Source organism: Erpetoichthys calabaricus, chromosome 2, assembly GCF_900747795.2.
Source record: "Erpetoichthys calabaricus chromosome 2, fErpCal1.3, whole genome shotgun sequence".
Classification (NCBI taxonomy): Eukaryota; Metazoa; Chordata; class Cladistia; order Polypteriformes; family Polypteridae; genus Erpetoichthys; species Erpetoichthys calabaricus.
Window position 1 is genome coordinate 314,745,483 of NC_041395.2, and position 25,543 is coordinate 314,771,025.

The 25,543-nt window shown below is 38.6% G+C and overlaps 1 protein-coding gene across 1 annotated transcript in view; it reads right to left on the minus strand.

Moving 5' to 3' along the window:
• LOC114645628 (catenin alpha-3-like) overlaps nt 1–25,543 on the minus strand; it is a 1,052,567-nt gene that overhangs the window by 201,172 nt on the left and 825,852 nt on the right. The window lies entirely within an intron of this gene.

Genomic DNA, 25,543 nt, shown 5'->3' on the forward strand with positions numbered 1-25,543 from the left:
GCCTCACAAACATGAGTTCAATTCTCCGCTGGGGATAAAGTGTTACTTCTTTTTTTTCTTTTTAACCTCAAACGGACATAAAATTTGTAAATTGGTATGCACTGTCAGTTAATGAGATCGTTATATTTTCATGTGGGATGCTCCTTTTAAAATATTTTTTTAACAATTGAGACTGCAATTAACAGGAACAACTGTCCTTATAACTTATTTTTTCAAGATCCATAACACACAGACAGACAGAGCACTGCGTAATACAGAGACAGACAGGCAGAGATATACAAATAAACAGGGAAGGCACATGTACTGAAAGAAAAAAAAGATCAACGTGCGTTGTTCCTGCAGCACTGAATAAGCTCACGCGCTCTAACATCACCCCTCCCCCGATCTGGCTCTCTAAGTAACAGCGCAAGTACAGACACAAATCAAGTGCATGTGTGTACTGTATAATATTAACAAAAAGAGCAGCTTACTACTGAAAACGGCAAATATAGGAGTGAGTGGGGATCGAACCGGGACTCTTGATTACACTTGGTTTGCGTCTGTACTTGTGCTGTTACTTAGAGAGTCAGATCGGGGGAGGGGTGATGTTAGAGCGCGTGAGCTTATTCAGTGCTGCAGGAACAACGCACGTTGATCTTTTTTTTCTTTCAGTACATGTGCCTTCCCTGTTTATTTGTATATCTCTGCCTGTCTGTCTCTGTATTACGCAGTGCTCTGTCTGTCTGTGTGTTATGGATCTTGAAAAAAATAAGTTATAAGGACAGTTGTTCATGTTAATTGCAGTCTCAATTGTTAAAAAAATATTTTAAAAGGAGCATCCCACATGAAAATATAACGATCTCATTAACTGACAGTGCATACTAATTTACAAATTTTATGTCCGTTTGAGGTTAAAAAGAAAAAAAAGAAGTAACACTTTATCCCCAGCGGAGAATTGAACTCATGTTTGTGAGGCAGAGAAAAGCTACTTGCTCTGAGAGGCAAATCTTGGCGTGCTACGCCACAGAAGCTGTTGTATGGCATGTGAAGCTTTTGTAGAAGTGTTTATTTGATCTTAGGAACTCGGGCTTTACATATTCTATAGTTTATGCCTACATTTTGTAACATTTATTACTAAAATATGAAAAAGTTTCTGTTTTAACAATGTGTTTACACAGATTACTGTAGAAACGGTAAAGACATGGAATGCGTGTGTTCCAAATAACGATGTATTATTTCAAGTCTAAAACTCCAGTTCACTCCCAGACAATCAATCAAGGCATGAGCTGGGAAAAGTGCGTTCATGTTCTAAGTCGGAGGGGGGATGGAATAGCCGGCTGCTGGCAGCTTGTCTTTTATCAGCACATTTAGAGGACAAAAGACACTGGCGGAGAGGTGTGAACGGATTTAAGAAGCGATTTAAGGTAGGCCGGATCTACGAGTTTTTTCGTAGACTCTGGTAATTCTAGTGTTAATCGACCAAACACTTTCACAATGAATAATAAAATTCTTTCCTCTCCTACTGCCTCCCAACTCGGACCCCGAGGTAAGGTAGTGGGCTTCTTTTATGCTGGACCTGGCATATGCATGGTTTGTTTGGAAACTGGCTGACAGGGCCTACTTGGGGCACCTAGGGATGTCAAAGTTGGGACTAATCCAGCGGTCCACTGCCACCTAACGTATGGGGGATGGAACTGGTCCTGGCACCTTCCAAATTGGCAAGAGGTCATGCTGTCGTCTATGCCCGTCTGTCCTCCATGGCACTCCCAATGGTTATATGTGATTTTTTTTTACTACAATAACGCAGTTACATATAGATTTAAGATGCAGATTGTTAGGAATCATGCAAGTTTCATTTGACATATTTTTTTATATTTTTCTTGTATTTGCAAGAACCTAGAGTATTTACACAGAAAAAATACTAGGATATGAACACATTGAAAGGAATAAGTGCATTATACACACACTTCTATGTGTGTATTTGTGTGCCATTTAAGGTTTGTTTTTAATGAATATATTCTTATTTTGTTGCCTGATTTGTGTTATAGTTTGGTACCATCTTCATTTAAATTTTTCATGTATTGCTCCTGGTATGATCACATGAGTATTCTGCCACATTTGTGATGCCATGAAATGTCAAGTTTAAATATGGACACTTTCGTATTTTCAAGTTATCCCCCTGTGTGTGAAGAAATTCTTCTCCTTAGTATATATTAGCTTCATTTTCAAGTAATGTAGATCCTACTGTTAAGGTTTTTGTATTCTGGTTTTGACCTCTTTCTAGTATTATTGATTTCGACTTCATTTTTACCCTCTTGTGATTTGGAATTCCAAGTAGGCAGATGCATGGGAGGCTTCCAAGAAGCTCAATAAAAGGTAGGCCGGAAGCTTCACAGACCAATCCAGAAAAGGCTCACTTCAGACCAACTTGCCCCTGACAGCTGCATGCCAGGTTCCAGCTCATCCATACATCCATCCTCTTCCGCTTATCCGCGGTCGGGTCGCGGGGACAGCAGCTTGAGCAGAGATGCCCAGACTTCCCTCTCCCCGGCCACTTCTTGTAGCTCTTCTGGGAGAATCCTGAGGCGTTCCCAGGCCAGCCGAGAGACATAGTCCCTCCAGCGTGTCCTGGGTCTTCCCCGGGGCCTCCTCCTGGTTAGACGTGCCCGGAACACCTCACCAGGGAGGCGTCCAGGAGGCATCCTGATCAGATGCCCGAGCCACCTCATCTGACTCCTCTTGATGCGAGGGAGCAGCAGCTCTACTCTGAATCCCTCCTGGATGACTGAGATTCTCACCCTATCTTTAAGGTTCCAGCTCAGCAGAGCCCAAAATGGGAAGCTGGCCTGGAAAGTTCAAAAACACTATGATAGTCACAGAATATACAAAAATGCCTTATAGGGAAGAAAAACCGTGAAAACTCTGGCTTGAGAGTCAATCACGAATTATACTCTTTATAAACTAAGATGGTTTTCAGCAAACATAGAAAAACTGAGCAAATATGCTCAAAAGAGAAAATAGGATGTGCTTAAAAAGGAAATTCAAGATAAAAACTACCAATGTCATCTACTAGCAAAAAAACAAAACAAAGGAAGAAAATTCACAGGAAACAATCCTTAGTATAAACTCCTTCACGCTTCAGCACACCACTGCTGACTTGTTTCCCCTGAGCTACTCATCAGGCCAGAGGGAGGACCGGGCAGCAGTGACATCAGGGTGGCCCCACCTCCTGAAGCTCCACCCACTAACAACAAGGAAAACAGTCACATTTGAAATGACAGTACATAATTATGAACATAACAGGAAATACCTAAAATATGAAAACTAAAAATTTAAAAACAACAAAAATAACAAAGAAATAAAAAATTAATACAAGCCAGGGAGACGCGGCATGCCTTTCTGATCCTGCCTCCCTGATATTTTGAGCTTTGCTAACCTTTTGACTAAGATTTGGTTTCTTTTCACTCATAAAAATCCTCAAAACTTTGCGTGTCATAAGGGGTCAAGTCAGAGATAGAAAGAGAGTTAGAAATCTAAAAGAAAAAAAATTCAAAATTAGCACACTAAACCATCGCTGTCACCATCTTTAATAGGAGAAGTGCAATGAATTTAAACATCACATGGCTTTCAGGGTACATGACACAGTTGCTGTTAACTGTATGGGTGCTTCATTGAAAAAGAATACAAAATAGCACTAAGTTGACACCACAGTCATAGTAATAAAAATAACAACAATATAACGAGTGGAAAAGAATGCAGAACTGAGAAAACATGAAAATACATGTCAAAACAGCCATATTCATGACAGATTTTCACATTATTTTTGTCATATCACCACCTCACCTTTTTGTTTTCCTGGGGGGCCACCATTTTGTGTGTTGTTTTTTTATGGGTATGGGTGTAATCATTTCCATTAGTTGTCTTGATGTTTGACATCATCACATTCAACTATGTGGTATGTTTCAGTTATGGTCCAAACTCAAGCTTAAGTGTATTTTCTTTTTGTTGCATATTTTGATGTCACGCTTCCCCCTCCCCTCAGCCCACAGCCTCTGTCTCGGATTAGCGTGAATATATATCGCTCCTGCAAGCAAACTATGATTCTTAGCGCAATGAGAGAAGTCGCAAAATCAACTGGAATGTTCAAGTAAATTATAGAAAAAAACCCGTTAAGTAGTTCTCTTGTGAAAAGCAGACAGACGTTGGATTATATATATATATATATATATATATATAGAGGTGATACTGTATATACACTTATATATATACTGTATATATGTATATATATATTATAATTTATGTTCTGAGTATTGTTTTGTTCAGTAATGTTTTAGCACCGTGTGTATTATGGTATGTATTATGTTTGTATTAAAGTATTTGAATACCCAGCCTGCATCTTGTGAGTGGTACCAAAGGAGGCGGGGTCACCATTAAAATAGCATCTTTGGCTCCACCCTCTGGCCATATAAGCGTGGCAGAAAGTGGAAAGCTTCAGTTTGCCATTACTGTTCTTATGGTAAAGATTCTTTGTAAGTATGGGAGTTTTTGGTTTTTTATTTTTCTAGCTCTATTTCTTGGACAGGAATTTTCTATTCTAGGCTGCCATAGAGCACACTCTTTGTTCCTTTTTGCTTTTTGTGTGCTGTTTGAAAATATGTATGGTTTACAAATAAACCTTTAGTTAGTTAAAGAATTAGAGTTAGTTAAAGATTAGTTTAAGAAACTAATGTTTGAAGTTTTCAAACTAGAAGTTTGTTAGGATTTCCTATTTTGTTTCTTTGAAATGACATTTAAAATTTTTTTTATGACGCTATCTAAGACTTATTTTCGATTAATATTGGTTAAAGAATAAACATTTGGATACTAGGCCTCAGTTTGCTCCGTGGGTCTAGATTAAGAAGGCAAGGCCTCATCTGGCTATTACAGTTTTGAGAGCCTACAGGAAGGAATGTTTGAGCCTTTATCACAGGGGGATAGGCCTCCTTTTGCTGTTGCTTTTTGGAAAACCAGGTTTTCACATCCAGATGTAAACAGGTCTAAACACCAAAGCAAAAACGCAAAGCCAAATGTTCACACAATGGAAAAGAGAAAATCGAAAACAGCAAAAAAAAAAAAAAATGTTGTTAGATGATAACAAAGCTCACATTAGAGGGGAATCACAAAAAGTCGAGCTGAAGAACACTATACTACTTTTAACAATGCCTCAGTGGTGAAGTTGAGACAGCAGGTGTCTTACTTTGGGCTCTCAGGTAACTTCAACCCAATTCACTTTAGTGTCGGATGGCCATAATTGCCAATCAGAATCAGAATCAGTAATAATTATTTCCAATAATAGATGCAATTAAGGTTAAGGGGTTAGGGAAAAGTTACTATACAAAGGAAGCTGACCCGTGAAAGGGAAGTGGGAGAAAATAATAACAAAAACAATATATAAAAAAGGAATAAAATCAATAAAAATCATAACAATTGTTAATTAAAGAGCATAGGAGCATAATAGCATGTACATATACAGGATACCTGTACATTTTGTCAAGCACGTGCACTTAGGGAAAATCTTCATGGCTCCAGACAGATAGGCAATACCACCCCAAGCAGACAGGGGTCACTGTTACTAACATCATCTGCTTTTTTACCTGCAGTTCAGAGGCTCACTGGACGAGTGGCCTAGTTTCCACTAGTTTCTGCTCATGAATCCCTGGCCTTTATAAAGACCCAGAAGCAATGCAAAAATAGGTGTTTCTTTTACCTCACAGTGGCGTAATTGGTAGGATTCATGCTGAAGCCCACGGATCTTGGAGAAACCATTCGCATAATATACTGTATATATTTAGCTTATAATGACAAACTAGAATACAGAATTAGATCTGAAGCCCACGCCTAAATCAGTCATTCAATAGAGAAAGAGTAGTATGCAGGCCAACAAATGATTTTTTAATTTATTGGAGTGAATTTTTTAATATAACATTTGAATAAATATTACTCCGTGCCTGTCTATCATGATAGTTTAACACCAAAGTGCTGACTTATTGGAAGCCAGAAAGCCCTACAGTAAGACTATTGTTCTCAATTATAATGGTGCAAAATGAAAACACATTAATTCATTAATTTAACTGTATAACCTAAAGAAGGAATTAAATGAACTTAATCAAATATGTCATTTTTAGCATTCTGTAAATTTGAAAAGTGTATATATAAGATTTTGGAGCTAAAAAGCACATCCATTTTACTCTTCAAAGGTCACCGTGTCACCTTACTTTGTCTTTGTAGAATGCTGTAATAAGGAAAATATTAATTTTGTCTTGACAAGTTACGCTATGCTGTTTGCCAAATTGCTGACATTTAAGGTAAAGGAAAGAAAAATGCAGCAGAAGAAAACTACATATGGAATGCTTTAATTACAATGAAATACCAATGGACATGCATCACTGTCACCTGCAAAATTGGAATATGAATAACCACTGTAGAAAACATCCACGTGTGCCCATAACTCAGCCATGCTATAAATAGAAAATGAAAGAGACCGGTAACGTAGCACCTTTCAAGAATGCACATTTTTAATGGTAATTATCTAAATGAATGTTTATACAGTATATAATAAAAAAGTGGAAAAGGTTGATTGTGGACATTCATCTTTTATAGCTTGTGGTTTGGAAAGTGACATGCCATTGTTTAATCATTTATTACTAGCCATAAAAAACTGAACTGAACTTGGGCCATTGTTCTAAGCTATGGCAGTCATTTTAGTAACTAAAAATGAAACGATGATGTGCCTGCACAGTGTTGCAGCAGGTTGCATTTCCACCTTTCAGTTCCTAAACACTATTTTCTACCAGGGTGGAGGAGACACTTGATGGTGGTTGCATATTTCTCTTTGTATCTGTGCAAATGTCTTATGGAGTCTTCTCTTTTGTTAAGAATCACTAACTGCAATGCATTCGAGTCTGATTAGTTTAGTATTGCTCTTGGACCGGTCCCTGTCATTCACTCATTACAGACTCCACATTCCCAATGGTTGAGAGAACTATTGAAGAACAGCGTAGGATAGCGACTGTCATATGAGAGCCAAGTTGACCATGAAAGTAAAACACTTTTATTTCCATGGTGAACACCATCTCAAGGCACATTACAGGCTCAGTCATCTGTAGTCTAATTGTTAATTGTGCATGAGCTGAATAAATTGGTCAAGCAAACACAATGAATTCCAGGTGAGAAATGGATGGGTTGAACCCCAAGAGGCATGGCCATGCTGATATCACTGCTGAGGGACCACTTACGCCTCTCTATCTGTCTCTACTGTGTGTGTGTGTATATATACACACAGTATATATTATATATATATATATATACTATATGAAGATGGATTCAATTCAAAGTACAATCTAAGCAACTCTAAAATGGACTTACATTTACATATTGTGCTAAAACTCTACAAATCCCGTCCTCTTTTTTTCAACACCAACAATGATTTGATGATTACACTCTTCACATTCGCTCCTTCACCTGCCACACTAAAAAAGTTGTCTATAGCTAGAAAAACTGACACAGTGTGTTATAGACTGCATTATTTCCATAAATTAGCAATGATAAGGTAAAGAGAAATCCTGAGTAAATGTTAGAGATTATCATTATACTTCGATTTCAATGAATGTTTTGGTAATATTGGATTAGTTGGTTTAGGTACCCATTCTTCCATTTACAATTAAAACTGTAAATTTCTTCAAGCTGTCCCATAATACAACATGCATCCCATCAGTTTCACACTTAAAGTCACAGACACCCAATTGTCAGATACTGCCTTCTTCTCTAAGCTCCCCAAACTATGATAGATGTTATTAACAATATGTTGTCGGGGCTGATTAAGTCTCACAAGTGAGCACATAATCATCCATCCATCCATTTTCCAACCTGCTGAATCCAAACAGGGTCACGGGGGTCTGCTGGAGCCAATCCCAGCCAACACAGGGCACAAGGCAGGGAACCAATCCCAGGCAGGGTGCCAACCCACCGCAGGACACACACAAACACACCCACACACCAAGCACACACTAGGGCCAATTTAGAATCGCCAAGAGCACATAATCATAGATATCCCAAACCCGTTTTGAGTTAACGAGAAACAATGTGCGGTCATGGGACTAACTGAGCTATGATTGGAAAACAAGGCTTATTTAAGCAAGACTTCCCCAGCTAAGTCTCGACTTCATAAGTGCACTTTGTGGAATAACCCCCTGGGGAGCAGCCGCACACTATGGACAGACAGAGACCCCAATGGCTAGAGCTGAAAGACATCATAGTCAGTGCACTATGATGGCACCTTAAATTGTAGAACATCATAGTACCAAATGTTTGGAGCTTTTTACCATATAAGACAATGTTTTGATTTTTTAATCCAATTTCAGGGCATCTGGGAGCAGGAGCCTATCCTGTATCTTTGGACTCAGAGCAGGGTCCAGCTCTGAATGGGATGCTAACACACTCACATACAAACTCATACATGGCCACTAATTTCTTACCAGTAACATAAAAAAAGCTTTTTAAATTGGTTTTTATTATTTATGAAACATAGAGAGGTTAAATAATTAACTTTCATCTGAATAAATCTTGTAAGAAATAGCAAATTCATAAATTAATAACTGGACTCAAGGGTGTAAGTCACAGGTGGCGCAGTGGTAGTGCTGCTGCTTTGCAGTAAGGAGACTGTGGAAGATTGTGGGTTCGCTTCCCGGTTCCTCCCTGTGTGGATAGCGCTTTGAATACTGAGAAAAGCGCTATATAAATGTAATGAATTATTATTATTATTATTATTATTATTAACAACTTACAGAAAGTATTGTGATGAGAGTGACCTTATTGCATTACGGTAAATTTGTCCTGCAGCTTCCTGAAGATCCTGGTGCCAATCTTGACTCCACACAGGAGTGCTATTGCATTTCAAGGAAAACTTCCACAGCAGGAATTTTGAATTAAAACAATACTCTATTCAAATATAATATGTTACTTACCCCAAGTAGTGATGGCTCAGAAAAATGTTTAATCTCGTGCTTTCATGCAAAATGGAGATAACATTTCTATTAGAAGAGGCCTCTGTGATGGTCAACACTGGACCACAACAGACCATATCAAAAACATCAATGAAAATGTGACTCAGGTCACATGATCCAATGTCAATGTCAATGTCAATTTATTTATATTGCACATTTAAAACAACATAGGAATGCTGTGGCCAAAGTGCTTTACAATAATGGAATAAAAGATAAAAGCAATGATCAGTTTTACTAATTGATCAATTAATTAACATGGATTAAGAAATGGAATTTTCATATATAGAATAGTTAAAGATTTCACCAATAGATGGTGTTAGTAATGGATAGAAATATTAAAGGAAGTGTTAAAATATTGATTACAAAATTATACTAGAACAAACCCAAGACTAAAAAGTTGAAAATAATATATATATACTTTTTAAAAACCACACTTATATTAAGTTAAAAAGTGTACTAAAAAGTAAAAAATACGTCTCTCATACATCACTCGTACAATAAAAGCGTGGGCACTTGTTATCAATCAACATTCAAAAAACACTTCTTAAAATCTTAGCAAAAGCACTTTTTAACTTAATATAAGCGTGGTTTTTAAAAAGTACTTTTTATATACTGTATATATTTTTTGGACATTTTAGTTACTTTTACACACACAGCACCCATTTTTCTTTACTTTTCCTCAGTTGGAATAAACAGGGACAACTGAGTTGGCTCCCCAACATTTATTCTGTGTCTTGCAGTCTTTTTACTTAATTGAAATTCATAACAGTGAGCCACAACTGGGAAACTTCTGTATTATTTAGCAACAGTCTGTGAATCTTGTGGGAAGCCAGCCCCCGGACACAGACAGACAGACACCAGAATGTCCAAAACACACACTTTTTATTTTTATACAGCATCACAATGCCTCCTCCACCAACTGTCTCTTATCTTTCTCTCTCTCTCTCTCTCATTTCCTCTGTCGCCTCTACTCCCCTCCTCACAAGCTCCGTCTCCTTCCTCCCAACTCCGGCTCGTCTACTGGCGGTCCCTTTTATAATAACCCGGATGGGCTCCAGGTGCTCTGTTCAACGACACTTCCTGGTGTGGCGGAAGTGTCAGATGAGCACCCGGAAGCACTCCGGGTACCCCTGGAATTTCTTCCGGCAGCACTTCCTGGTGTTGCGGAAGTGCTGCCAACCAGGGTTCTATGACCGTCTGGGCACCCCCTGGCGGTGGCCACGTCCTCCCACAGGGATGAGCTTCCCAGCTCTGTTCTGGTGACCCCTAAGCAGACCAGGGCTGCTGCCCTCTTGTGGCCCAGGGAAGGTATTGTCCCACTCGTAGACCGTCCAGGTGTCCCGGCTGGGTAGGGTCCCCAGCCATCTGCAACAATTTGTAAGGGTGAATGGATTTTTTGCTTGATGAAGTATCTCAGATATGCACAAGTCTGAGGCAGATTCTCTTCCTGATAAGGTTTATTCTCGTTTTTCCTTAACTTTAATTTTTGGTTGGACTCGTCTCTCAGTGCATTTTGCACTGTTGATATCATGTGAAGCCCAATATTAGCCAATGAGTAAGGTGTTACTGAGATGGAATCATGACCAATGAATAGGGGGGACTGGTTTACAATTCAAATGTGCAGCTGCATTTGAGCACATTCCATATTTGTTTGCAAGAAGAATATGAAGAAATAAACCATAAGGTGTGATTTAGATTTTTTAGTTGGCCACCTTATACACTTCTTTGATCAGAAATTTTTCCCACCCATCATTTCAAAATAATACGGGGTAATTAAAATGTAAAAAAATCTTTTTTGGGTAGAGTATTCCTTTTACATAGTACAGTATATTCATCTGTAGAATTTAGAAAGATATGATGAACACCTTAGAAAAACTGAAAAGCTAAACAATTTGTAAAAGTTAAACAAGACAGAGTGTGTTTGGGCTATTTGATTTATGTATTTTTTAGCATAATACTAGAATTAGTGGTAATAATAATAGTTGGAAAATAATGTATTTTAATGCATTGTACTCAAAAATAGATTCATAAAACCATATTTCAAGACTATTACTCAAAAAATTATCTTTCTTTCCTCTCAGTTTTATTTTACTTATCACATCACAAAAATTGTGATCTCGGCCGATTATGTTTTTTCTTATCAACGATTTCAAGATGACCTCAATGCGGAGGCAAAGCACATCTGACAGCTTTCCAAAGAGATGTCCTGAATGCATGAAGGCTGTGAAGATGTCACCGAAGCTAAGTTAGCGTTTTCCAGAAGTGTTTTTCTTAACAATATATTAGTTGGTAACCTCATACGCCTCTTTGATCAGAATATTTACCCAACCATCATTACAAACTACACCATGTAAAACAACATTTAAAAAAAATCATTTTTGGGTGGAGTATTCCTTTAATTTAGTATACTCATCAATAGAATATAGAAGTAAATAATGACTACCAAAAAAACAAATGAAAAATGCATGAAGAACTGGGGAGTATCTGCAAACAACGCATAGATATTGACACATTAGGGAATTATTTCCAAGTCCCTTGAGCTTTAAAGCTTCTTATGACATCACCTTAACTTTGGAAGATAATATTACTAAATGGCAGTATCTCTTCTCAGATACACAATACATCATTTTCCTGGACATCGGGAGGCCTCCACAAACACGCTTTGTCATTCGCTTGCATGTTGCTGACCTTACACTTGTTCACCGCCTAAATACAGTAGCCTAGCCAATTGTTTCATCACCGTTTGCTGGCCATAATATTTCAAGAGTTTCATTACCGCTCTTCTAAATATTAATGCAAAATTCAATTCAGGCCCAGAGGCAGCCTTAGGGGTGTGTGGGGCCTAGGGCTGTCCAACCCCACACGGGCCGGTTACTTCAAACGCTGTTACCGGTATGTGTGGACTGTATAAACTTGTGCGCAAATTTAATAAAAATAATGTTAACATACAGTATCCAGCCAAATTTTTGCAAGATAACACACGGACTTTATCAAAATATAATGATATAATCTATTAAAAAAGTGCAATTCATAATTCATGACAATGCCAAGACAGTGCGAAATGCGATGCAATGTTATGCGGAAATTAGCAGGGCTTCTTCTAGAAAAGTACCCAAATTGCAAGTATACTCTGAGTCTCAATATGCAGGATGTCATAGTCATAACTCACGTTGGTATCATGTCAGCCGGTAATTATCATTAGCGATACATGTTTTTGTGCATTAATATTCTGACATGTTTGTGGCCTACAAATAAAATGTGAGCTTCAGTGTTTCGAAAGGAAGTGTGAAATTAATGTAGAGGTATCATCATGAAATCTCTTACTGGTTTCCAGGTTCAGAGATGAAAATCCACTTTTCTTGCCTTCCGATTGGAAAAGTCGTTGATGACATCTTAGTAGTCTAATCTGGATGCAATGTCTTTTTCTATCGATGGGATTGTCAGACCGCAATTCCTGTCTGGAGACATGGTTGATCTATACTGGAGAATATAACTTGACAAATTCGCTGGAACGGGACACACAGACCTCAAAGGTGGGGCCCCCTTAGGTGCAGGTCCTGGGGCAGTCGCCCTACTTGCCACCCCCAAACGCCGCTCTTACCTGTGCCATACTCTAACAGGAACATCTTCTTCATTCGCCATGATGACACATACAAGGTATTTCCACTCTTTGTGACAAATGTTGAAGAATACAGTGGACAAACTACAGGTTCACACACATCAATGTATGTTGTTCACAAACACCTGAACAGCATTCCCATGTGTACCTCCCTGACCGAGAAATGGGGAAAGACTCATTACTTTTCAATCAGCACTCGTATCTGGGATGTGGTGAACATTGAAAGAGTACATAAAAAGCTTAGCCAGGAATTGAACCCAGATTGCTGAAAATGTGGGGAAGCAGCAGCACTGAGCACAGTACACCATCCTTATTGTAGATGATAATCATAGTACATTTATAAAATGAGATAAATAAACAGAAGCGACTCCTTTTGCTCTTCCCAGAGAGATATGTTCTCAAATCAGTAGGAATTTCAAATCAAGAGGTTGAAACATAACTCTTATGCTTAATTAGAGACACTTACTATTATTCTATCTTAATGTTATTACCTGGATTGATATAAATGATGACAAATACACTTCATCTTAAAGTGGCAGTACATTTCGGCTACTCCAAAAGGCAATTTCCTATTAGCCAATCATCTAATTAGGTTCACTGCTTCTGCCTGGCTTAATATTTTTGGCCTCTGGCTGCAGCTACACTAGAAATGGATTGCAGCAGCAAAGCAATTATCCAAAGTTTGTCAACCTCAGTGTTTGAAAAAAATTGAGAAGCCGGACAATTTGGAAAAGTCAAACAAGACTGAGTGCGTTTGTGTTATTTGATTTATGCATTACTTTAGCCATAAAACACAACAGGTTGAATACTAATCCCAGTGGTTATAATAATAGCTGGAAAATAATGTAATTGGATGATTTGTTGTACTCAAAAATGAATTAATAAAACTGTCTATCAAGACTGGAACTCAAAGAATGATCTGCCTTTCCTCTCAGTTTTATTTTACTTATCACATCACGAAAGTTGTGATCTCGGCCGATTATGTTTTTTCTTATCAAGCGATTTCAGGGTGACCTCAATGTGAAGGCAAAGCACACCTGACAGCTTTCCAAAGAGATGTCCTGAATACACGAAGGCTGGGAGATGTCACCAAAGCTAAGTTAGCTGCATTTTGAGCAGTGTACCAAATGTCAGACACTTTCAACTAATTTCCTATTAGAAATATTGAAAAAAATGAAAGCTTTTTAAATTTGTTTTTATTATTTATGAAACATGCAGGGGAAAGCAATTAACTTTTTTTTTTAATAAAACTCAGAGGCAATCGCAAAATCATAAATTAACAATTGTCCTCAAGGGCATAAATACACATCTCTTTTAAGCATTTATAACATACAGATCTCTCCTTATTGGTTATTATCATTATTATTATTAGCAACTTACTGAAAGTGTTATAATGACAGCAAGGATTTGATTCACACTGAGCTCACTTCACTGCATCTGACAAGGGTGAGAGGATTTTGTTGTGTAGATTCAAGAACTGTAATCCCCTGGATCCTGATCTCAATCTTGACTCTGTACAGCTGACCACATTCAAATCCTGCTCCTCTGAGCCTTCAGTGCACACTTCGTAAAGACAGTCACTGACACTGCCCTGACTGGCCATCACCTGCCCTGTCAATGCAAGCTGACATGTGCTGTCTGCCCTCCGTGAGGATGAAGAATTATGTGTGCTGGGAAGCTGATACTCAGGTATGCTACCTCCACGGCCTTTACTCTTAAAATACACTGCCATACAACTGTCATGTTTATACCAGTGTCTCTACTGTGATTGAGAGCTGCCATCTCCTGGAAAACCATTGGAAGCTGCTTGTTGTGCTACAGCTTGCGCTGTGTTCCTGTTCTTCAGGGAAGTTAGTGGTGTCCTTTATTTTCTGTGCTATTTAAACTTGATTATACCCCTATCAAGATCTTCTGGCTAGCCAAACACATCTTTTGTCTGCTCTGATTACGTTTATATTAGTTGTAGTAGCCAGTCTTGTAAAGTTAATGTTAATGGCACATTCAGATTAAGAGCTTGCTTAATTAAAATACAGCCAATTCTTGTTATCTATGGTTGTTACATTCCTGAAAAACCCTGCGGATATGGAAAATGCAGGTACTCAAGCACTGATCTTATGAGAAAAATGGGCTTAGGTTCTGGCGGGACTCCAACTCAGGAGGAGGACCGGAGTTTGGATGAATGTGAAAGACCTCTCATCCCTTAAGTCTCGGTAATGATCCTTCCGCAGGTTCATCTACTGAAACCTTGTTACGACTTTTACTTCCTTTATAGTCAAGTTCAGTCATCTTCTAGGTGCTCTACCAGGGGCAGGAGACCAAACCAAGTATCTTACTAGACCATCCATTTGGTAGGAGTGACAGGCATTGTGTGCACAGTGCAGGGACTTAATCAGTACAAGCTTATAAAACACATTTACTGGGAATTCCTTGTTTGTGTGAAGAATTGCAAGGTCTGGTCACCATTCCGAATGGGTTTCAACAGCTTACAATTGCCTCTTGGCGCCAGTTGGGCACGTGTCGATCCATTCAGTGTAGCGCACTTGCATCTCTGGAGATGTAAGGGCATCACTGAACAGTTATTGCTCAATGTCACACATTAGTCATGTGTGACAGGCTTCTCAGATTTATTTTTTTCAACCCCCTTATGCCTGTCCCTACACTATTCCATGTGAACAGGTCTGAATAGACCACGGGCGTCTGAAAATGAGTTACACTTTTATAATAGTGGATAAGTGAATCTTCAGAAATGTAATAGTGAGAATTTACTGTATAATTTAGATTTAGCACATCTATAGATAGATAGATAGATAGATAGATAGATAGATAGATAGATAGATAGATAGATAGATAGATAGATAGATAGATAGATACTTTATTAATCCCAAGGGGAAATTCACACACATAGAAATATCTACACAGATAATGGAAGATACTGGTGTATACCTTAATGGAATTCACACACATAGAAATATCTACACAGATAATGGAAGATACTGGTGTATACCTTAATGGAATGTTCTTAATACTGTTATATTTATGGTGTGTCAATATAATGATTGTTAGATAGACAGAAACATGAACTCTTAGACAGATTTGTTTAAAAAGTATAGAGGCAAACAGTTTTTCTGACTGTTTGCCTTAACATATGTTATTAGAATATTAGAACAGGCCATTCAGCCCAACAAAGCTTGCAAGCCCTATCCACTTAACACTTTTAGGGCGGATGTCAACTTTTGTTGACACATGGGGTTGAAGGTGGATGCCAACATTCAGGGGCAGAGGGCAAAAAAAAAAAATTGTAGATGTCACTGTTACTTATAAGTTGACCCTCTGTTAAACAACTTGACTTGACATCAAATCCCTGTGTTTGCGTGAGTAGCGTAAACAATGTCTAGAATGGCATCGACATCAGGAGAGAGAGTGAAGCAAATGTGCAAAGCAAAATACTCAGTGCGTATCTTTTTTTGCGTATTATTGCTGATTCGGATTGCGATTTATTGAACTCTGATTTTGATGCAAGTGATCTGGAGATACTTGCATCAGCTGATTGGTCCTCAGCTCATCGTAGAGCTGAATGCACTTGTGTAGCTGACGCCAGACACAGATCTATAGGAGGCAAGCAGACAACTGGACATCATCAAACGAAATGGCGTGCCAGTGGACACTGCATTACCAGCCACCTGATTAGTTCAAGCTGTTTAGTTATAGAAAGTGTCTTTTGGCTTATAAGTGATGAAACAAACAGGTTTGTAATAAGTATGTGAATTTATATACTGTAGGGGTTCATGGAACATAAGACAGAATAACATTTGTCACAAATAAGTATTTTATATTGATGTATGTGTGAAACCACTGCTTTGTGTGTTTTTCAGAAAAATGTGTTTTTTGGAAAGATATTTAGTCCTGGGATACAAGGGAAAAATAATTAGTCTTAAAAGAGTTAATTCTAATAAAATAACATCAAGTCCAGTATTAAAAGTCGCTAAAGTGTTTTACTTTTGTTTTTAGTACTAGGGTGTTGTACCGTGTTAGCCATTATGAATGTAGAGAAAAGCCAAGCAAAATGACACCCTTTATTGGCTAACTAAAAAGATTACAATACGCAAGCTTTCGGGGCAACTCAGGCCCCTTCTTCAGGCAAGATGTAACTTTTGTTTTTGTAACAATTGGTTAAGCAGTGACACTTTATCAGGTACACATGCTCCTAGTGCAAATATCATACTTAACTGAACAGCAAGTCTGTGCTGAGTGAAAGCGGAGACCGTAGAAAAAAAGTCAACAGGACCAGGAATTTGGTGCAAAACCGTTACAAGGTGAAGAAGTAGGCAGGAGTGAAAACCAGGAGATCAGAAAGATATATACAGCCTCCAAAGTGCATCACAAAGGCCTCCTCCTAAGGCATGGACTTTGGACATGCCCATCTGGCTTCACAGAATTTTGATATTTAAGGGGTATGGACAAGATCACTCTCTACTCAGGACCTATGCTGTTGATTACATCCCACCCAGATGACCAAGTAATACAATAGAAAGTTCCACAGTTTAGAATTTAATATTATTTTAACCTTGAATTCAGCATTTCCATCCACCATAATAGGAGGAGGAGGAAGTTTACAATGTCTTCTACAGGGACTTAAGTGAAAGAGGTTGAAATGACAGGAGAATCATAAAGTGAGTTCATAGGGGAAACCTATAGACTGAAACTCTTAATAAATGTACATCATGGAACCGATTTACAGGAAGAATCTCTCAGGCAGATGTTCTATGTGGCGAGTCACACGTTCTGGCTGATTTTATACTCTGGGGCCTTGTGATGCTTGCGGTGTGCATAAGTCTCCAGCATCTTTAGGTTCTTCCTCACATTGATCCACACCAAATGTCAGAATCTTTAGACATTGTACATAGAAATGACCTGTTTCTCCCCAGTAAAAACAGCAACCCTCCTTGAATCACCTACCATACGGTACTATATAGGATTTTTTCCTTGTTTCAAAAAGTTTGACACTGCAATTTTTAGCTCAACTCTGAAATACTTATTTCTAGCATACTTTCAGTCATTTTTGTCATATTAAATTTTGTTCACTTACCATATATACTCGCGTATAACTCGGGTCTTGAAACCTGAAAAATCAATCATAATATCAAACCCCAACTTATAACAAATTCAAAAATGTGAAACTTAAATTTTTTTTTTTACATCTTCTTGCCTCCTCCAATCTCACATCAGTTTCTCAGACTCATTGAATTTTGTTACAGCAGCACAGTTACCAATTTCTTTCGCCAGGTCAATGACTTTTAATTTAGAACCAGCTTCATAGAGGGATGCTCTTACGATAAAGGTGTATGAGAGTGTGAGATACAAAAAACGCAAAACAGTGCAATCACAGCTTTGGAATAGTTTGGGTATTACCGTTTGGTCACGTAGGCACAATACATATAAAAAAAAGGCAGTGTGCTCCGTAGCTACTCTCTTAGGTGGGCATTAGCATATCATAATCTCTTAGATCAATAGCGTGAGTTTTCCGCATTCGACTTATATGACTGACATTATAAAATACTGGAAATTATATGGTAAAATCAAGCCCCAGCTTATCTGCGAGTATATACAGTATTTCTTTCCTGTGCTTTTGTTGCTCATCTTAAATTAATTTTGTCTTATGGAAATAAACATCTGCTTCAGTATTCCACATTCTTAAGTCTGAAGTTATGTGTTGACTGAAAGAACAAACAGTGAAAAAAAAGGTTTACAGGACCAGGAACCGGGCATTAATCAAAACTGGGAGATCCAAAAGTCATGTCCATCAAAATTCAAAATGTTAACCAGAAGCTCGCTGTAAAAAAGAAATTGCACCAAGATTTGTTTTGATAAAAATAAACTTCTTTAAGATTTTTGTGAGGTCAGGTACTAATGTTGGATGACAAGACTTGGGTTGTAATCTGCATTCCAAATCATCCAGACAGTGTTTCGAAGGGTTGAGGTCAGGGCTCTGTGCAGGCCACTCAATTTCCTCCATGTCTTTATGAACTTAGCCTCATGCACAGGGGCTCAAACATGCTAGGATAAAAAAAAGGCTTTCCTCAAACTGCTGCCACAAAGTTGGTAATGCACAATTATTTAAAATTTCTTTGTATGCTGTAGTATTCACAGTGCCCTTCCCTGGAACCAAGGGGCCTAGTCCAAATTAGAAAAACATCTCCAAACCGTTATCCCTTCTCTACCAGACTTTACGGTAGGAACTATGCAGTCTAGAAAGTAGTGTTCTCCTACATCCATCAAAATCAAACTTGTCCATTAAACTGCCAGATAGTGAATTGTGATTTATCACTCCAGAGAACACATTTCCACTGCTCCATAGCCTAATGGCGGTGTGCTTCCTGCCACTTCAGCTGACGTTTGTCATTGTGCACAATGACCTTAGGCTTTTGTGCACCTTGGCAATAGTAACCCATTTCATGAAACTCCCAACACACAGTTCTCGTATTGATGTTGCTTCCAGAGGCAATTTGGAACGTGAGTGGTGTGTCAGACAATTTGCGATTCTCATGCACTGTGTGCTTCAGCTATGAAAACACTTGAGCTCTTAAATTAGAGTGTCGAAAACTGGAGTGCAGATGGAGAACAACAAAGCTACATGTCTTTCAAATTGCATGTTAAAAAATATAAAAAAGCTCTCTTTAAAGCTCGCTCAGAATACTATTCTACAATAATAGATAGCAATAATAAAATTCCTCGGGTACTGTTTAGAACAGTGGCTAAATTAACAAATGGAAATTCAGATCAACAGTGCAAAATACCAACAGATATTAGCAGTACAGACTTTATGAACTTCTTTAATGAGAAAATTAAAAATATAAGATCACAGATCTCAGCATCACAGTGCAAACCGTGTATTAGCTTGGCAGACCCTGTCTCACATTGCATTCAACACTTTAGTAATTTTAATATTGTAACTGAGCAGGAAGTCTTAACTTTAATTTCTAAAATGAAACCCACTACTTGTTCCCTAGATCCAGTGCCAACAAAACTAGTAAAAAGTGCAATGAATGTTCTTGCAGCACCTATTTTAAACATTATCAATAGTTCATTATTGCATGGCACAGTACCTGATGCACTAAAAGTGTCAGTCATTTAACCATTACTTAAAAAGTCAGACCTAGACCCATACATACTAAATAATTATAGGCCTATTTCAAATGTACCTTTTCTCTCTAAAATACTAGAAAAAGTAGTCGCCAATCAGCTTCAGTCACACCTTATGCATTGCAATTTATGTGAGAAATTCCAGTCTGGTTTCTGTACTGGTCATAGTACAGAAACGGCGCTAACGCGGGTTGTAAATGACATTCTAATATCCTTTGATGAAGGAGACTCCACTGTAATTATGTTGTTAGACTTAAGTGCAGCATTTGACACCATCGACCATTCTATTTTACTGCACAGGTTAGAAAATGATGTTGGACTTACAGGCACTGTGCTCACTTGGTTTAGTTCTTATTTATCAAATCGATTCCAATATGTACAGAATTGTGCTGACAATACTCCATCATTATACAAAGAAGTGAGATATAGTGTCCCACAGGGCTCAGTACTGGGACCTTTACTGTTTTCACTTTATATGCTTCCACTGGGATATTTCATTAGCAAACATAATATTCATTTTCACTCCTATGCAGATGACACCCAGTTATACCTTTCATTTAGATCAAATGAAGTTTCTCCAATGTTGTCTTTAATTAGTTGTGTTAGTGAATTAAAGGAGTGGATGGATGAGAACTACTTGTCTTTAACCCCTTCACCGCCCTCTGCCGGATATATCCGGCACCGCTGTTTTAATGCTAACGCCATACTGCCGGAATTATCCGGCACATTTGCCTGTGGTTATATGAATGCCTGGCAAGTAGTATAACTGACGGTTTGGCGTGGGTATTATTACTACGTTGTATTTCGACAAGTCTGTGGTTGTTTTGGCCGGTCATGTGACGTGATTCGCATGTAACAGCTGTGAATATGGCAAAACGTAAACTGACTTCAAGTGAGGCTTTGCAGGCGATTTTGGACAGTTCTGATCATGATTGTAGCAGTTCTGAAGAAGATTTTAGTGACAGTGATGAGCAGCAACGTGCGCTGCATGATATTGTGAATGAAGACGCATCGGATGACGGCGCTGAGTGGGTGTATCCCCAGCATCTCAGCTGGGCTGCTGCCCGTGGTGAACTACCTTTTCTGCATTCGTTTGAGGGAACGTGTGGCTTTATTGTTGATGTAAACAATTACACTGCTGAGCAGTTTTATGAGCTGTTTGTGTCACCTGATTTGATTAGACATTTTGTTCATCAGACAAATCTGTATGCAGCACAGTTTATTGAGAAAAATCCCAATTTACCTCCACATTCCCGTGTTCCTGCTTGGTTTGACACTGATGAAAACGAAATGAAAAAATTCATTGGGATTTTGATGTTGATGGGAATAATCAGAAAACCAGATATTGAGATGTACTGGTCTACAGATCCTATGTATGCAACACCTATTTTTGCAGCTGTCATGACACGTAACCGATTCTCTTTGCTGCTGAAATTCTTTCATTTGAATGACAACAGAAACGAGCCAGATAAGAAAGATCCAAACCGCGACCACTTGTTCAAGCTACGTCCTTTGATTGATCATTTATTTGAAGCATTTCAGTTGCCCTACATGCCAGGACCGTCAGTTGCAGTTGATGAAAGTTTATTGTCGTGGAAGGGCCGCTTACAGTTTCGACAGTATCTACCATTGAAAAGGGCACGGTTTGGTATCAAGATGTTTTGCTTAGCTGAGAATTCAGGTTACATTTATAGATTTCGTGTATACACTGGCAACTTGCACAACATTTAGTGGTCAATACTGCTTGAATAAATGTAAAAAATGTAAAAAAAATGTAAAAAAGTAAAAAAACAAAAATTGTTCAGATTTCGCCTGGCTTGGGGAATATTTAGGGAGTTGGCGGTTAAAGGGTTAAACACAGATTAAACAGAGATGTTAATTGTTGGAGAGAATGACGCTGATCACAACAATATTTTTTCATCATTTAACTCAGTTGGAATCACCATTAATTTTACTGAATCAGCCCGCAATCTAGGAGTTTTCCTTGACTCTAACATGTCATTTAGAGCGCACATTACAAAGTTGTCCAAATCATGTTTCTTGCATCTTAAAAATGTTGGGAAATTGAGGTGCTTTCTAAATAAACAGGATTCTGAGAAATTAATTCATGCATTTATTTCTAGTAGTATTGACTACTGCAATGCAGTGTTCACTGGATGTTCAAATTGTTCTTTACACAGCCTCCAGTTAATCCAAAATGCTGCTGCAAGAATTATTACAAGAACAAGAAAATATGAACACATAACTCCAGTTCTAAAATCCTTACACTGGCTTAAGTTTAGGGCAGATTTCAAAATCCTCCTTTTAACGTATAAAGCATTAAATGGCCAAGGTCCGGCTTACTTGTCTGAACTTATCATGACTTACAAACCAGAGCGCACATTAAGATCTCAAGATACCGGTCTGTTTATGAATCCAAGAATTAATCAAATAACAGTGGGAGGTCGAGCTTTTAGTTACAGGGCCCCTAAACTGTGGAATGGTCTGCCTGCTACTATAAGAGATGCCCCTTCGGTCTCAGCTTTTAAATCCCGGCTGAAGACTCACTACTTCAGTTTAGCATATCCTGAATAGAGCTGCTGATTAACTGTACAGACTGCATCTCTTTTGTTAGTCTTTAGCAATAAAACATAAGTAACATGATAGTTATAATTGGATACTAACCCTCACTGTTTCTGTTTCTCTTCTTGATACTCAAATATGGCACTTAGTGCCACGGCCCACCTGCCAAGTTGTTTTGCCTGCCTAAGGTAAAGTCATCCCTGATGGAGGATCGCATGAATCCTGGGAAAGAGGGGTCCTTTCATCAGATTGGCTGGCCCAGCGCTGTTCAGCTGTGGAATGGCCAAATGGGGGAGGTAGCTTGATGGCTGAGATCTCCAGGACTCTAAACAAATCCAAATAATATTATGTGATATCATCTACTGTTAAATTCTGCTCCTTACTTGTAAAGTTTTTATGTTTATACTGTATTGAGGATTTGTTCTGTTCTGTGTATTGTATTGTATTGACCCCCTTCTTTTTGACACCCACTGCACGCCCAACCTACCTGGAAAGGGGTCTCTCTTTGAACTGCCTTTCCCAAGCTGTCTTCCATTTTTTCCCTACAAGGTTTTTTTTGGGAGTTTTTCCTTGTCTTCTTAGAGAGTCAAGGCTGGGGGGTTGTCAAGAGGCAGGGCCTGTTAAAGACCGTTGTGGCACTTCTTGTGTGAGTTTGGGCTATACAAAAATAAATTGTATTGTATTGTATTGAAAGACTGGGTGGTCTGCCACTTTGTTTCTGAACTGTTATTGCTTCTTGATGCTTCCACTTCACAATAATGGCACTTAAAGATGACTGGGGCAGATCCAGCCGAGCAGAAATTTCACATACTAAATTGTCATAAAGGTGGCATCCAATGACAGTAGCACATTTAAAAGTAGTCATATACTACTTCCAGTGTTTGTCACTGATTGCACAGCTATGTTTTTGATTTTATGTAACAACGGGTAAAGCTGAAACAACTAATCCCAATAATAAGGAGGAGTGTCAACATACTTTCAACAATATAATGTACCTCCTGACAAACTCCATTTGATATTACTGATAATGTCCTAAAAGGAAATTAACATATCAGTTCTCCTGTGGACACAGTTACATGTAAATAAAGCAAAGCAAAGTTGACCATAAACTGTGGACTCTGCTCAGAGCAAATAAGGTGACATAATAAAGGCGAAATAAGCAATTACAATAGCATGGGGAAAAGTTCCTTCCAAATATACAGATTTAAAGATTAGCACGGCATTGTTATTCTTTCAGTTATCCTTTACCAAATAAATCACTGGCTGGTATGCACAATGAAGCTGGCAAAGGTAGCAATTGTGAAATGGAAAGTCCTTATTCAGACAAATGAGAAAATTAAAAAAAAAAACAAAAACACACACACACACTTTCCTAAATTGCGTCCTAGCCCCCACGGGTGCTGTTATTTCATTTAGTTCCTCTTGTCTACTGCTACATGACTTCATTACTTCTGGTGAAGAAGAAACCCTGCTGAATTTGCTTTGCCACAAGTCCAGTGGAAATGTGGAATTTTGGTGAACTCAGTGAAATGGATTGAAGTTGACAGGGAATGAGAAACTGATCCAGTTTTGAATGGGTTCTAATGGTGCAATGGTCTATCTTTAAAGTGCTGGACCAATTATTGTGACTAAAAAATTGACCTGAAGTCTTAGGCAGTAATGGTAATCACTGAGCAACTGTGTCTATCTGAGATAAAATTATTCTCCAGGTCAATAATACTCAGAGTCCTTTATCACTGTGATGGAAACCCGGGTGTCAGCAAGCCCAAACCCCAAAACTAACACACAAGCACAGTCCCGGGGTCAAATAAAGGTTGGTTTATTAACCAAATTACCTTCAAATAAGTCACAACAAGCACAAAGCACAGATTTTCCTCTTCACTATAGTTCTCTCACCACCGCACTGCCCTCCTCCAGTCAAGTGTTGCCTCTCTACCTCCCAGCTCTGACTGGATAAGGGAGTGTGGTCCCTTTTATTACAGACCCAGGAGTACTTCCAGTGCCAGGGTGATTGTCCATTATAACAGGGTGCTTGTCCAACTGCAGCACCCTTTCGTGGCACCCATGACCCCAGCAGGGTTGCCCTGCTGGATTACATTTCCATGTATGCCCTGCTGGCTTCCCACTGGGAATGGATATCCGGTACTGCTGCCATCTAGCGTGCTGGGGAAATAAAAAGAAAATATCTTTTCTTTTACATGGGCTGTCCATCCACCTTTTCCTATTCTTCATTCTGGGTCTGCTTTTTGTTTCCTTCCCGGCCGGGATGCCCGTCTAGCCCATGTGGCATCTACACACTCTGTGTGTGTTTAGATCACTTATCATTACAACCAACTAATATCCACAGACCCTATAATGGACTGGAGCAGCATTACATACTTAGGGAGGCTACCCCTGTTAGTACCCGATCTGTGCTACCTAGTGGTGAAGTCACAATATGCAATAAATCTATGCAGAGCAGCAAAGTATTTTCATAATATTCTCATTATGGCCAGATAATGTACACCTCAAATTAAAATACTGGAAATTATTTATTTAATTGGAATTTATTATTTAATCAGGCTGGAATACTGACTGTGTAGTGACATTACGCATATGTGTATACTCGATAAATTATTCATGCATGAACAAATCGGTTTGGCAGTGCTGTAAAGTGTGAGGTGGAGTATGTATACAGTATGCATGTGTGATGTCATCATCCAATGTAATTGCTGCAGCTTTATGATGTCACTCTGAACTCGCAAAGCATCATGGGGTGCTGGGAAAAATGAAGTTTGCTTAATCTGGCCGTGAAAAATGTGGCAGAGAGGTTTACCTATGAACCCAACAAATTCTCACTGAAACACAAATTGGGGAATTCTGCAGATCAATACTACTAACAGCCAATGTTGTGTCATGATGGCAGCAACTGAAAATGATAGTGCCCTGAGAAAAACTAAATACAGGCAAATATGGGACAAATACATGGAGAAGGAGAAGGACAAACCAACTGTGATCGCCCTTTACTTCACTATTAGCACATAGACTTATCTTACTCAACTGGAAGAATCCTAACTCACCTCTTTTAAGTCAGTGGGTAACTGATGTTATATATTATCTGAAATTGGAAAAAATAAAATTCTCACTTAGAGGATCTGTGCAAAACTTTCTCAAAACCTGGCAGGATCTGATCAATAAAAGTTTAGAATAAGCATTTAAAGCA